General features: G+C 44.7%; 1 protein-coding gene across 5 annotated transcripts in view; it reads right to left on the bottom strand.

Moving 5' to 3' along the window:
* Positions 1-15,647, bottom strand: part of LOC139753649 (post-GPI attachment to proteins factor 2-like) — a 377,354-nt gene that overhangs the window by 14,115 nt on the left and 347,592 nt on the right. The window lies entirely within an intron of this gene.

The following is a 15,647-nucleotide window of genomic DNA, read 5'->3' as shown; positions in this document are numbered from 1 at the left end:
TATGAAGTACAGTGAGTGAGTCGATTAGAAATGAGAATTGAAGGGAAGGAAGGTACGAACTTATAAAGTGCAGAGGGAGAAGGAGAGAGAAGTGGAGTGAACGAAGGTACAGACTTATAAAAACCCAGTAAGGATGTCAGATATTATAAAGTGATGTAAAGTCAGTAAAGAAAAGTGGGTGAGTTAGATAATGTACGACAAAAGGGGACGAATAATAGGTTACAAGAAAATGAGATTTATAAACTGACGTAAAGCAACACTGGTGCTGTCGAGCAGCTGTGACACTGTAGACATGTTATGGTCACAAAATACAACGACTGTAGATAAATACAAGAGCTATGAAGATATATGCTACAACTATGGTGGAAAATACAAGCTATGACAACAAATACATCATCCATGACAACGAATATGAATAACAAATAACGAAAGTTATGACAAGATACATTTATGGCAACAAATACAACCACCAAGCAACGAACAGAACAACTATGGCGACAAATGCAACAGCAATGGCGACAAACGCAAGTCCCCCCTAGTGATGGATATGCGTCATGGAAAACGACGCATCATTCCTTTGTATGATGGAAATAGGACCCGCATGACGACGATCATTTCACTGCGATAAAATGAAGTTTTATAGCGAGCGCCGAGCTGGGCGGTGCGGGCGGAACCGCATCGAAAAGCACTGAAACCACTTTTAAACGACCTCCTGGCCCGAAAGTACGCACAGCCTTCAAGGAACCCAACACCGACTGCTCACACCTGAGGTAGAACAGTCTCTCACACCAACCACGAACCTGAATTTGTCTCTTCTTCTTTAAGAAGCTGCTGATATTTCTGCAAATCTGTGGCCATCAGTGGTACTGGGGAAGACAAGGTTGGTTTATTTAAGATTATGGTCGACAGGGAGTGTTACTGAAGGACTGGGGTATGAGGTGGAAGATGCAGGAGAAGTAGGAAGAGAGGGGAAGACTGGAGACTTAAGGTATCGGGCAAGCTTAGCTGCTTGGAGGCAAAGGGTGTATGACCCTTGAGCACAAAAGTCTCGACCCTTGGGGATATCATGGCTTGGCCTTTGAACTAGCCTGACCATCATACCTAAGGGTTGTATTCTCGCGGCCACGGGTCGTGTCATGGTGCTAAAGGAGCATACCATCGAAGTCACAAGGCTGTGGATTTAGAAACACGACTGGGTCAAATCAGTAACTAAATCAGACATGAGGAGGAGAAAAATATTCTGGTCGAAATGTTTTTGATGACAGAAATCCTGGACAACCTTTGATTTTGAGGAAAGACTGGCGAGAATGATATGTATAGAATCATACGCTGATCTTAGAGACTCTGAAATGTAAATCGAAATGACACAACACCAAAAGTCTTACACGAAAATGAACTCGAAATTTTTGCCAAAGAAAAGAATATATAAAGAAGCCACGTTTGAGAAGGTCTTTACACGTGAAGGTTTCATCAAGTATAGAAGGAAGTTAAGGGTAATAACCAAGAGGTTTTAAAGCCACTAAAGACAGAACTAGTAGAGAGAGAGAGGGTTGGATTCCAACGTCCGAAAAAGACAGAGAGCTTAAGGAGAAGACTCTAACCTGAGAGGGGGGTTCCTCTCACACGTTAACTGTGGGTGTTGAGGAGGCTAGAGAGAGAGAGAGAGAGAGAGAGAGAGAGAGAGAGAGAGAGAGAGAGAGAGAGAGAGAGAGAGAGAGAGGGAGAGAGAGAGTGAGAGAGAGAGAGAGAGAGAGAGAGAGAGAGAGAGAGAGAGAGAGAGAGAGAGAGAGAGAGAGAGAGAGAGAGAGCTGGTGGAGGCAAAGCCGAGGCTGTTGAAGATGTAGTGACATGTGTGTGGAGTCTGGCCGGACCAGCGGGGTGAAGGCGGACTGCAAAGGAGACAAAGAGTTGACACGCCATCACTCGCGCGACTTTGAGCCAGTCCACACAACTCTCCTCCTCCCTCCCGCGGGCCGGGGGTTTGTTGTCGGTGGTGAAAGAAGGAGGGAACGAAGAATGCAGGAAAGAAACGGTAGGTTGAAGGAAGAGCAGGCGGAGGGAAGAGAAGGACAGGAAGTCAACGAGGGGAAAAAGAATTTTAAAACAGGGTTCAAGAGAGAGAGAGAGAGAGAGAGAGAGAGAGAGAGAGAGAGAGAGAGAGAGAGAGAGAGAGAGACCCAGGAGCTTTGTGGCTATTCTGAGACGCGTCTTATCTTTCCCTTTTGTTGTGGGGGCCACAGGTTCCCCGCACACAGACCTTGCAGACACACACACACACACACACACACACACACACGGGGCACGGACGTCGCTGCTCAAGTTATTGCAACCATGAAAATGGGTTGACCTCGGATACCGCAGGGTCAAACCCGACTGGGAAGGGGGTGGGGGTTCACTGATATCAAAGATAACCCAAGGATCCTCTTTATCTATATGGGTCTCCTGCATCTTTGACGCAGCGCTACGATCAGATGCAGGGGAAGGTTGGACTTCTTTGGAGCAAGAAGTTCCCGTGCGAGTGTGTGTGTTCCCTCCTCGACAGCAGACGGCGGTTGCCAAAGGCAATTAATTTTCACTGGCGATGTAACCACAAGCAGGTGGAGTCCGGTAGCACCGATGACATGTTACTTATCTCCGAAATGAAGTGACTGGAAAGGAGGTTGTGCCAGGAGGATTACTGTATTCTACGGAACGAGGGGAGGTTACTGTATTTTACGAAACGAGGGGAGGTTACTGTATTTTACGGAATGAGGGGAGGTTACTGTATTTTACGGAACGAGGGGAGGTTACTGTATTTTACGAAACGAGGGGAGGTTACTGTATTTTACGGAACGAGGGGAGGTTACTGCATTTTACGAAACGAGGGGAGGTTACTGTATCTTACGGAATGAGGGGAGGTTACTGTACTTTACGGAACGAGGGGAGGTTACTGTATCTTACGGAATGAGGGGAGGTTACTGTATCTTACAAAACAAGGGAAGGTTACTGTATTTTACGGAATGAGGGGAGGTTACTTTATCTTACTGTACTTTACGTGACGAGGTAACTATGGTTATCATCATCACGAAGGCTTAACAACGTCAGGTAGTCATGAAGCATTTTTCTCCTCTGTGGTTCGAACACTGAGCAGTGGTTCCGAACCTTTTATTCGGTTGGTGTACCACTAGGCTTTTCCCTTAGGAATTACGTGTCTGCTCAAAGTGATAACTCTTATCATTCTCTTATCAGAACAGATTTGTATATATACTATTTATACACTGATGAATCTTGCCAGACTGAGTGAACTTTGAGCAACACCTAATGTACCGAAGCAGTGTTCCGATCGAACAAAGCAGCTCACTAAACTATACAGTTTGCTTCATGAGAATCTATCTCACTCACCTACTAATGAGGCTTCACGTACACCCTGGGGGGTTCATGAACCCCAGATTGGGAACCACTGGACTAGAGTTTAAGAGTCCTCTAAAAATATAGGTTTTATATAGAGGATTATAGAGTCCAGAAGATACCCATAGGTCTGTACGTTATTCTTTTGTTTAATGCTTCACTGGGAATCGTCCCGAGACATTTGTCGTTTCTTGGACCCTTGAGTAAGACGATACGACCCGTGAGCATGATGGCACGACCCTTGAGCACGACGGTACGACCCTTGAGCATGACGATACGATCCTTGAGCACGACGGCACGACCCTTAGGCACGATGGTTCGGAGTTTGATCTGATCAAGTAATAATCAGGTCAAAAAACTAGTCCATCCTACCGCAAAGGTCGTACCGTTGTGCCCAAGGGTTCGTACCGTTGTGCCTAAGGGTTCGTACCGTCGAGTTCCAGGTTCGTACCGTCGTGCCCAAGGGTTCGTATCGTCGAGCTCCAGTGCCTGAGCCAGACTACCTCCATCCCCACCTGATACCAAATCAGACCTCACGTTACGTAAAGTCTTAGCGAGAGAAGACCTCCTCCTCTGCCAAGCCCATGTGACTGAAGCCTGGTCAAACGAACCGTATCTTGCCTCGGGGGTCGAACCTTAAAACACTCCTTCGTCGTCTTCCTCGGAGTTTAGAAGACTGAAGTCTTGCGTTGATGTCAGACTAAAGAGAAGTCTCTCGTGTCCAGAGGTGTGTAAACAATGCCATACGACAGTCCCTCATGTGTCCTTCTGGTTGGTCCAAAAGACAACACACACACACACACACACACACACACACACACACACACACACACTTATGTTCCGTCATCAGGCAGGGTTCGTTGTAGCCCCAAGCAACCTCCTCACTCACAAAATCTGAGCAAATTATCATAAGGAGAGTTATGAGACTTTCTTTCTCCAAGAGGCACGGTAGAGCTTCCTTGTTGGGAGATAACACGTAATATTTTTCCGTAAGTCTGTGGGAAATTTCGTAGTCTCCCTTTCGACTTTCCTCTTTAATATTCAAAGTCAGATTGTCTATCCTCTGACTTTTTTTTACTACCCAGCAACCTAATCTTTATATTTCATCCATTGTCTTAAAAAATAATTACTATTAGAAAAAAAGAAAAAATTTCTTTCTTTAGGTTTTCATTTCAATCTTCCTCCGCCAATATTTCATCGTTACTTCCAACCTAAATGTATTTGCCCAGCACTATACGTTCTTTTCATGCTTCGTCCACACACACAGACACACACACACACATACACACACACATACATACACACACACAGACACACACACACACACACACACACACACACACACACACATTATGTATTCCTATGAGTCCACGGGGAAAATGAAACAATAAGTTCCCAAGTGCATTTTCGTGTAATAATCACATCAGGGGAGACACAAGAGAGAAATATAACAGTCAGTTGATATACAACGAAGAGACTTAACTAGGACGCCATTTGGTAAATATGTTTACTAAATGGCGTCCTAGCTATGTCTCTTCGTTGTATATCAACTGACTGTTATATTTCTCTCTTGTGTCTCCCTTGTTGATGTGATTACCACACGAAAGTGCTCTTGGGAACTCATTCTGTTTCATTTTCCCCGTGGACTCATAGAAATATACTTGATCACTCACAAAATTGTGATCCTTTCCACTATATATATATATATATATATATATATATATATATATATATATATATATATATATATATATATAACCATCTCTGGGGATAGGGGAGAAAGAATATTTCCCACGTATTCCCTGCGTGTCGCAAGAGGGGAAGGGAGGAGGGGGGGGGGGGGCTGGAAATCCTCCCCCTCTTGTTTTTTACTTTTCCAAAAGAAGGAACAGAGAAGAGGGACAAGTGCTGTTATTCCCTCAATGGCTCAGTCCTGTGTTCTTAACGCTACCTCGCTTGCGCGGGAAAATGTCGAATATATATATATATATATATATATATATATATATATATATATATATATATATATATATATATATATATATATTAACCCCACCCTCCACGCTAGGAAAGACAATACTAAGGCAAGATCTACGCTGCCCAGTTTCTTAACCAGAGTACACAAAAGGCTGGACGCATGCGCACTTCCTGACCTCGCACCTAGGCGGAAGTTCATCCCTCGGTCGAGATGTTACCATGAAGACGGGAAGGGCACGTCCATAATCTATTGCCATAAGACGTGTTATCAGTGTTATCTTTTAGCAGGGAAAATGGAAATTTCCTTTGGAGATTGTAACACGTTTCGTCTATATATATATATATATCTTTATTTCATTATACTTTGTCGCTGTTTTCCGCGTTAACGAGGTAGCGCAAGGAAACAGACGAAAGAATGGCCCAACTCACCTACATATATATGTGTATACCGACACGTCCCCACACGCACATATACATACCTATACATTTCAAGGTATACATATATATCCATACAAACATATATATATATATATATATATATATATATATATATATATATATATATATATATATATATTCTTTCTTTCTTTCTTTCAAACTATTCGCCATTTCCCGCATTAGCGAGGTAGCGTTAAGAACAGAGGACTGGGCCTTTGAGGGAATACCCTCACCTGGCCCAATTCTCTGTTCCTTCTTTTGTAAAATTAAAAAAAAACCGAGAGGGGAGGATTTCCAGCCCCCCGCTCCCTCCCCTTTTAGTCGCCTTCTACGACACGCAGGGAATACGTGGGAAGTACTCTTAATCCCCTATCCCCAGGGATAATATATATATATATATATATATATATATATATATATATATATATGTACATAATTCATATTTGCTGCCTTTATTCATTCCCGGCCACATTCGTCTACACTCAGTCTCAAGTTGTCATGTATAATGCACCGAAACCACAGCTCCCTTTCCACATCCAGGACCCACAAAACTTTCCATGGTGGGGCCATCTATTTATATATATATATATATATATATATATATATATATATATATATATAGAGAGAGAGAGAGAGAGAGAGAGAGAGAGAGAGAGAGAGAGAGAGAGAGAGAGAGAGAGAGAAAGAGAGAGAGAGAAAGAGAGAGAAGCTCTGGAACTCTTTGCTGTCCCACGTGTTTCCACAGTAAGTATGACCTGCCACTTTTTAAAAGACAGGTTTATCACTTCCTCCAAAATTCGGAATTCCTCTTTCTCGTCTCTTCTTTTTCCCTTTCATTAACCTCTTTACATCTCAATTAAGGCCCGGCCTTGATGTGGACTTTTGCCCATGACTGGAGCCAACAGGGTAGAAAGAAAAAAAGAAATGATGCATATGTATTGATTGTATCATAAAACCAGCGGCTTGGATAAATCTCTCTCTCTCTCTCTCTCTCTCTCTCTCTCTCTCTCTCTCTCTCTCTCTCTCTCTCTCTCTCTCTGCCCTTGTTCTTAGTAAAAGTTATCTCTCTCTAACATGAAGGTGCCAGTGTTCGTGGGTATACGAATCATATCTATATAATCACTCAGCTTTATCGAAGACTCCCCCAAAGGAAAACAAAAATTGCTTGACCCATAACCACAGAGGAAGTGACCTTTCATGACCTCTATAGGTCACAATATCCCTGACCCCCCTCCTCTCAAGCGTGACCTGACCTGACGACTGGACATTGTTACAGCCACTTCCTAAAATGACCTTTAATGACCTGGTATGAACAACAAGATTCTCTTCCAGTGACCTCTTAACGACCATTTATACATCTGGTAACCCAAAGAACGTGACCAATACACGTCCATTTCTCTCCCTTGGCCACCATAGAGCGTGGCGCTGGGCTCTGGAACCGTGATTCAATAGAGTCGTGAAGACAGAGTTGGTTTTGTAATGATGTGTGTGTGTGTGTGTGTGTGTGTGTGTGTGACTGTGTGTGTGTGTGTGTGTGTGTGGAGGGGGGGAAGGACCTTACCTCACCTCATCGTCTATCATCAGCTGATAGTTGTCCTGGTATACCTCTGTCTCAGTACATTTCTGTCCCGGTACATCTCTCGCATCTCTGCCCCAGTACATCTCTGCCCCAGTACATCTCTGCCCCGGTACATCTGTGTCCAGCCAGTGCTCTCCCTCGCTCCTACCCTGGAGACGTCGTCCCCAACAACTGTCCATCTCCCCAAGACTTCCTGGGTCTCACGACTCAGTCTTTCACTCTCCGTTGTAAGACCTCACTGAGTATCTCTTTCCCTCCCTTCCTCCCTCCCTCCTTCCCTCCTTCTAACCTCCCGACGTGAACGCACGATTTCAACCGACTCCTCCCCATTAAGGACACACGAGTGATTCGACCCTGGGATCATCCTACATGTCGTCATGACTCAAGTCTGTCCATTCGTGTGTCCATTATCATCGACCCCCATCCAGCGCCCACGTCTCTGCTGCTGCTGCTGCCAGACGCATCTACCTTTTTTGTGGCGAATTCCCAAGTCTCCAGGGCAGTAAGTCAACGCCACTTGGACAGAGCTCGAGTGTATAGATAAGGAGATCTACCCTTCTTGGGGATACACGAGTGTCTCAAAGAATCCAACATTCGCATTTTCTATAAAAAAAGAAATCCGTGGATTTTCCTACGGGTATCCATTTTCATTTCCCCTTTTCCCTCTCTTTTCACTTATTCGCCTCAGGTCGTTTACTCTTGATGTGTTTACTTATTCTCTGGCCAGCATCATCACGAGTGACTTCCTTGATCGTCCTCTCCTTGCGTCTCAACACATCCTTCCTCATCTGTACGACCCTCTTTCGATATTGCTCCCATCTCGTCCCTTACACACCATCCTCTGCGAAGGTCAGCGACATTACCACCTCGTCTCTGAGATCAGTCCTCCAGCTACATCTTCCAAGCACAGCACAAACAGCAGAGGAGACACGATACCGTAATTACGAGTCCTTTCAATACTAACGTTGGCCAACGGAAGCAATACTGCAAAATGTTTTACGCTGGCGGATACAGTGGCTATTGATTATTAAGCTAAATATCGTATACGAATGTTAAACATATATGCTACACAATGTATTATATTGGTGGATACAGTAGCTGTCATATATACATGTTGAACATACATATCACAATATTGTATACTAATGGATGCAGTGGGTGTCAATTACTAATTAGTAGCATGATATATTTACACGTTAAGCATATGTATATATACCAGCTTTCTCCCGTTATACTGTGCTCAGTAAGGTCCAGTTTAAGGAAATATAAAGACCACATTGTACGTCCACATTGACCACTTATTATCTTTTGTGAATTAGCTGTGGGAAGGAGAGGGATGTGAGGAGTGTGGACCTCACCACACACGTGTCAAGGAGCTGGTGGGGCGGCTGACCAACACTAACCCCCCTTGTGGGTCATCTGTCCAAACAAACACCACCACAGGCAAGCTGGGTTAAGCTCCGACACTGTCGCTCTCGTGTTGAAATTCCTCTCCTACTGAATCTCTTCCCCCGTCTTGCTCCTTACCTCTAGCTCCTAGGAAGTACTCTACTTACGTGAATTGGCGTCGCCAAAGGGGCTTTAAAGTAAACCTTCAATTTGGCCCTTTCCCTCTGGATTCCGCTACGCTACTCTAACTGCCTTTGGCGCCGCCAAAGGGGCTTTGAATTAAACCTTCAATTTGCCTCAGATGTTCTGTGGACAAACCCAAGTGGGTCACTAGCCAAGTGTTCTCGTGTATTACGCAAGCAGACCCACGCCAGCCAGGAACCTCAGATGTGCTCAGGCGGGGTCACAAGTTCAAAATTGTGTACGTGGAGGATGAGATAGACGCAATGTGCTTGCCCAGTACCATGCAGATGACAACGTAGAGGTTCACAGCATCTTCAACAAGTTTCTCAACAAGGCTTTGATTTCTAGATGTACCCAGTCAAAATGTTCTAGGTGTAGTCTCTGTATCACGAAATCTATATACAAGATGCCTTAAAGGTCCGGACTCAAGAACATTATTTACCATGTACCTCTAGTTCATTAGACGTTTTGATTGTAAGATATAAACTACCTAACACATATCCATGGCATACACATACACAAGACCCTCCCTATGGTCAACCCTACGCGTTAAGGTGCTAACTCCAAACCCCAACACGTGCTAAGGATCTGACCTACAGTTACTGATTAATTAACCACAATTTTCTCAAGCCATATATATCAAGGCACTGCTGACCTGTAGATATTGCTAGTTAATGCGTCATAATACTGTGACCTCAAACAGCCATCAACCACTGCATCACAAACCAAGGACGAGATCTCAAACCATCGCCAGCATGTATGTGTCAGGCATGCCCGAGTGTATAGATAACATTACCAATAGCTATACGAGGTTAGCAGACAATGTCTGTACCCTGTGGGTTCACTCTTGATGGTCGAGTCTCCAATACAACGCCATCTCTCCAAGCTGAAGGTACGACCTTGAAGAAAACTCGTTCAAAATACAGCCTCAAGGACCTCCAACCTTCATGAATCACAATGCGAAACAGGACCACCTCTCAGGGTACCATTTTAGATACTAAATCCTGACAACGCTTCGGTGAGAGTCTGAATTTAGACTCCAGCAACACCAGTCCGCCCGGCACCACTATTCATACACATGTACGTTTGAGCCTTAGAATTTAAGACTGGGGTGCTGTAGAGGGGATTAAATCCCGTCCCCCAACCCCACAACCGACCCTCCAGCGTCAGCCTGCGACACAAAAAGGAGACACCAGATTAGCGTACGGTTCGTTTCTCTCTCTTTCTGGCCCAGTTAACTTTATGGGGATGTTCACTTCCTCATGGGTAACTAAGTCGTGGTCTGAAGCGTGCCTCTTGCCTTCCCGCTTCTTTTTTTTTTTCTATTCTATTCACATCATATGACTCTATGCCATATTCGTGCTTGGTGGGGGCTATTCAGATGCCCAGAGGTAATTTCAGGGGGATAGGAAATGTGTTAAGCGTTCATTTTCCATTTTCTTTTTAAGGGATTTTGCACCAGTCTGCCATCCAGCTTTAGAAGATGTGAACTAGATGACCAACCAGCTTTGCAAGATGTGAACGAGCCCTCTACCCAGCTATACGAGATGTGAAGTAGCCTACTAACCAGATAGTTTCAGGAGATGTGAACCAGACAGCCAACCAGCCCTACGAGATGTGAACTAGCCAGCCAGCCAACTCTATGAGATATGAACTAGCCAGACAATCAGCTCTACGAGATGTGAACTAGCCAGCTAACCAGCTCTACGAGATGTGAACTAGCCAGACAACCAGCTCCACGAGATGTGAACTAGCCAGCCAACCAGCTCTACGAGATGTGAACTAGGCAGCCAATCAGCTCTACGAGATGTGAACTAGCCAGCCAACCAGCTCTACGAGATGTGAACTAGGCAGCCAACCAGCTCTACGAGATGTGAACTAGCCAGCCAACCAGCTCAACGAGATGTGGACTAGCTTGCCAACCAGCTCTACGAGATGTGAACTAGCCAGCCAACCAGCTCTACGAGATGTGAACTAGCCAGCCAACCAGCTCTATGAGATATGAACTAGCCAGCAAGCAATACAACTCTACGAGATGTGACCCGGCCTACCTGACAGCTCTACAAGGCGAGGCGTGTGGAAGACCACTATCCATTTCTACGGACCATCTGTTAAGATACTGGGGTCATCCCTTACACTCACTTTCACCAGATGGCCAAGAACACGCTCGCCGACTTTTCCCCAGCTGTGAACCCGCCTGCCCAGCCGATTAACTGGATGTGGAGTGGCCTTCCACACACACACACACACACGCATTTAACACCCTCTGAATACTTAAAACTCCTCCACAGCTTCTAGTTCTTCACGCTGCAGAGTGATCTTACACTCTGAACTCCCATTAACCTTTCAAAGACTGGCGTCGTACGTTTTCTATCCGCATTGCGCATGGCGTCTCCATTTTCTCCAAAGTCACCGCGCCCTCCGGCGAGGTTTCGCATTCTGTCTTGATAATCCGGGTCTATGACCGGATTCTGGAGCTGCTCTTTTTTTTTTTTTCTTCTTGTCCGAGTTTCTCACACACCAACACACACAGTGATTTACCCAGATGGTTCCTGAGGTTTTCTTCAAATGACAATTTATCCGGTGTGTCATTTGGCTGTCTCGCGGAATATCCGAACTGATTCGAACTCCAGCGTCCCGTCGTAAATTCATCTTACATTCTTAAATCACTCAGCGTTCGTGATGGGATGTGATTATCGTCTGTGGATATTGTGTGTCATGTTGTTTCTCTTGTTCTTTAGGCTTTATGTCATGGATTACCTTCGCTTTTCCAATACTTCTGGCAGTGTTAGTGGTTCACTACTCTGAAGCAATAAGTCACATGAGAACGTTTTGAACATCCCTAGTTTAGTGATTAATGCAAGGTCTGATCTTTCTCGAATGTACTTACGATCATTACAAATGTTTAGTGCATGCATTTGTCTTTTATCTAAGCATTTCTCGCTGTTTGCACTGTATGATACTCTTGTAAGATATCAAAAATATTTCCATTGCTGTGGGGTATATATATATATATATATATATATATATATATATATATATATATATATATATATATATATATATACGGTTTAATTTTCTTTAAGATTTTCGAAACCTTTTGAAGTCACTGCAATAATTCGCCCGCATCATTTCACAAAAATTCTTTGTTTTTCTTTTTTTTTTCTCGACATTTGGATGTCATTTTGATTACAATGATACGACCCATGGGTATGATAGCCTGGCCTTTGACCTGAACCTTAAGGGTCGAATGAAAGGCCATTCCTTCTTATCCAAAGGTCGTACCTTCGTGCTGAAGAATCGTACCATCGAACTCAATAGTCGCATCGTCGTACTCAAGGGTCGTACTTTCGTGCTCAGAGGTCGTGCTGTTGTGCTCAAGGGTCGTACTTTTGTGGTTCATTATTGTACCTCTATACTCAAGGGTCGTAAACATCGTTCTCAAGGATCGTACCATCGAATTCGAGGATCGTACCATCGAATTCGAGGATCGTACCATCGAGCTCGAGGATCGAACCATCGAGCTCGAGGATCGCAACATCGAGCTCGCGTATCGCAACATCGAACTCAATGATCGCAACATCGAACTCAGGGATCGCAACATCGAACTCAGGGATCGCAACATCGAACTCAGGGATCGCAACATTGAACTCAAGGATCGCAACATCGAACTCAGTGCATCGTACAATCATACTCAAGGGTCGAGCCTCCGTACTTAAAGAGTCATACTTAACTAAAGCTCACCTCCTTCCGGTCTGCTAGACTGGAATGGGACCACAGCTCCTGGAAAACTAAAGGAAGACTTCTGCGTATTTGACACAAGGCGGAATCTACGATGGCATGTGTCTCATCCCCTTTCAGCACACACACACACACACACACACACACACACACACACACAGCCAGCAGCCCCATGTGGAGCCAAGGAGGGTCTGGACGAAGCCCTTCCACCCATGTCAACCGTCTTTCACGCAACTGTACGGAGACGTCAACAGACGAGTTTCCAATAAGGCGCGCGTCCTCTTCTCAGTCAAATATATTTGAGAAACTACGAATGGAAAAATAAGAAAATGAAGATAAAATAAGAGGAACGATAGAGGAATTGGGTGAAAGTGTAGTGATGCTCGGGGAGATGTAAAGAGGATTATTGAGAAAGAAGATAGAAGTAATAAGGTAAATGAACAAGAAAAAATGGTGAGTTGACTGCCAGCGATATGACATCTGGTCTGAGTGACCAGGGAAGAACAGTGTAAGAAATACAGGACGGGAGGTATAGCAGGAGGAAGAGAAACGTGGAATAAGTGGGAAAGAAAATATCTGACCAATACCTTCCATAACTCTGGGTCACACATACACCCTGGCTCACATATATACCCGGGTTACATATCCATCTTGGTTACATATACACTTGGGTTTCTTTTGATCAACACATCTACCATCAGCATACAACTGTCATACACTCCTACCCACTGCATATCATCTTTCCGCTAGCCACATCAGCCTCCTGGACACATTATCCTACAGGCCACATCAGTTTGCTGGCCAATCAGTTTTCTGGCTGCATCAGCTCCCTGGCCACATTAGTCTGTTGGCCACATCAATCTGTTGGCCACATAAGTCATCGCAGAGGAGTTTAATGCTGAATAGTTTCTTGAACAATCAGTGGAGGGTTCAGGAATTATCTAAGGATGAATCGGAGGATACAGGGGTTCGAACATGGCGAAGAGTTGATGAAAAGAGGAGTTAGTTAAAGACTCGTAGCGAAGAGTTCGAAGAAATTTATGATATGAACTGTTGGGCGTTACGAGTGATGCAAGACGTAGCAGCTGTGAGCGGAAGAACCGCACAAGAGTGAACAGAGGAAGAGGAGAATGTTCCAAGATGGAGCGAAGGTGTTCAAGAAATAGTCAACAGACAGTAACGAAGTAAACAGACGCAGATGTTGATGAAGGTCAGAGACCGGTGATCGCTCTCCTGCGAATAACATCCACGGGTGGCGCAGATGGCGCAGTTGGCAGCAGATGGTAGCAGGAAGGTACAGTTGGCAGCAGATGGTGGAAGAACGGTGGTGGGACATAACCCTGTTTTATAGATCCAGGACTGTGACTGCAATGGCTGGGTTAGTGGACGTAAAGATTCAAATCTCCAGAATGACGCGGTTATCCCTTTTTTCTTTATACATTTCCTCTAAATAATCTCCTGATAACTTAATCCTTCAGATGGGAATAATCTAAATCAAGTCAAGCTTTTAAAGTCAATACACCAGAGGTTGTTGAGGGCAATTTTGTGCAGTGTGGGGGGAAGGTCGAGAGTGTTTAATGTTAATATAGTTACGTGATATTGGGCCAAAGTTTTTTTTCTCCTTATTTCACTTCTTTTCCTCATACAACTCTCTAACCTCCATCCTCCCCCTCATATTCCTCTTTTTAGCCGTTCATTTTTTCTCTATATTACTTTCTTCTTTAGTCTCCCTCCATCTAATTCCCTCTTTAGAGGTTTACGTTTTCTCTTCTACTCTTTCCCCTTTCTTGTTCCTCCTCTTGGAAGGCCTTCATGGAATTCCTGCTGGCGAACACTAGTTACGTCAGATGTATCTCGCCCCTGGTAGTAAGAATTTCCAGTCTTGTTCCACGATCAGCTTCCAGTCTTGTTCCACGATCAGCTTCCAGTCTTGTTCCAAGATCAGCTTCCAGTCTTATGCCAGGATCAGCTTCCACTCTTGTTCCAAGATCAGCTACCAGTCTTGTTCCAGGATCAGCTTCCAGTCTTATGCCAGGATCAGCTTCCACTCTTGTTCCAGGATCAGCTTCCAGGCTTGTTCAAGGATCAGCTTCCAGTCTTGTTCCAAGATCAGCTACCAGTCTTGTTCCAGGATCAGCTTCCAGTCTTGTTCCAAGGATCAGCTTCCAATCTTGTTCTAGGATCAACTTCCATGTTTGTTCCAGAGATACTCTGGATATGCTTAGACTTCCTTATGACGATCCAGACACTTCTCCAATGCTCTGAGTGTGTTCTGGGCCTCCAAGAGATGAAGTGAACCGTTTCCATAGTGCAGTATATGTATGTGTATGAGGGGGTTCCAGGTATGTACAGAACGTGTTCGTATTGAGAAACCCCTCACTATTCCAGAATTCAACGACAGAATCCACGCCTTACCTTCAGCTCAACAAACGCTCACATTTCAAGAGCTCTGAAAAAAAAATTCTGTCGAGCTGAAGGTAAGAAGGGAATTCGGCCTATACCAGTCCAGATTTTTATTTTTGAGACACCATTCCAGCAACTGCAAGACATGCTAACGACGTTCCTCGGCGAGTGGGGGGCGGCCAACTGTGTCCTTTGACCTCGGTGCTTCCCTAATGGTTATTAAGCTTGCAGAGGGTCCCGGTGCCAGCTGGCAGGCTCGTGCGGTTCCGGAGAGAGAGAGAGAGAGAGAGAGAGAGAGAGAGAGAGAGAGAGAGAGAGAGGAGAGAGAGAGAGAGAGAGAGAGAGAGAGAGAGAGAGAGAGAGAGAGAGAGGTAAGGGATACACGAAGAAAAGATGGCTCGGATGAGAGAGCAGGCCTGATCGAGGCCTCGGGTTCGATATCCCTCTTTAGCAGTTTGGAAGAAGTGGCTCATTATCCCGAGAAGATTCACGATGGGTCACAGTCTATCTCAGAGGTTTGGACTGGTGGTAGGCTCGTGGAACGAGGTTC

The sequence above is a fragment of the Panulirus ornatus genome, chromosome 2, assembly GCF_036320965.1.
Source record: "Panulirus ornatus isolate Po-2019 chromosome 2, ASM3632096v1, whole genome shotgun sequence".
Classification (NCBI taxonomy): domain Eukaryota; kingdom Metazoa; phylum Arthropoda; class Malacostraca; order Decapoda; family Palinuridae; genus Panulirus; species Panulirus ornatus.
The sequence above is the reverse complement of the archived record's forward strand: the minus strand, read 5'-3'. Positions and strand labels throughout refer to the sequence as shown.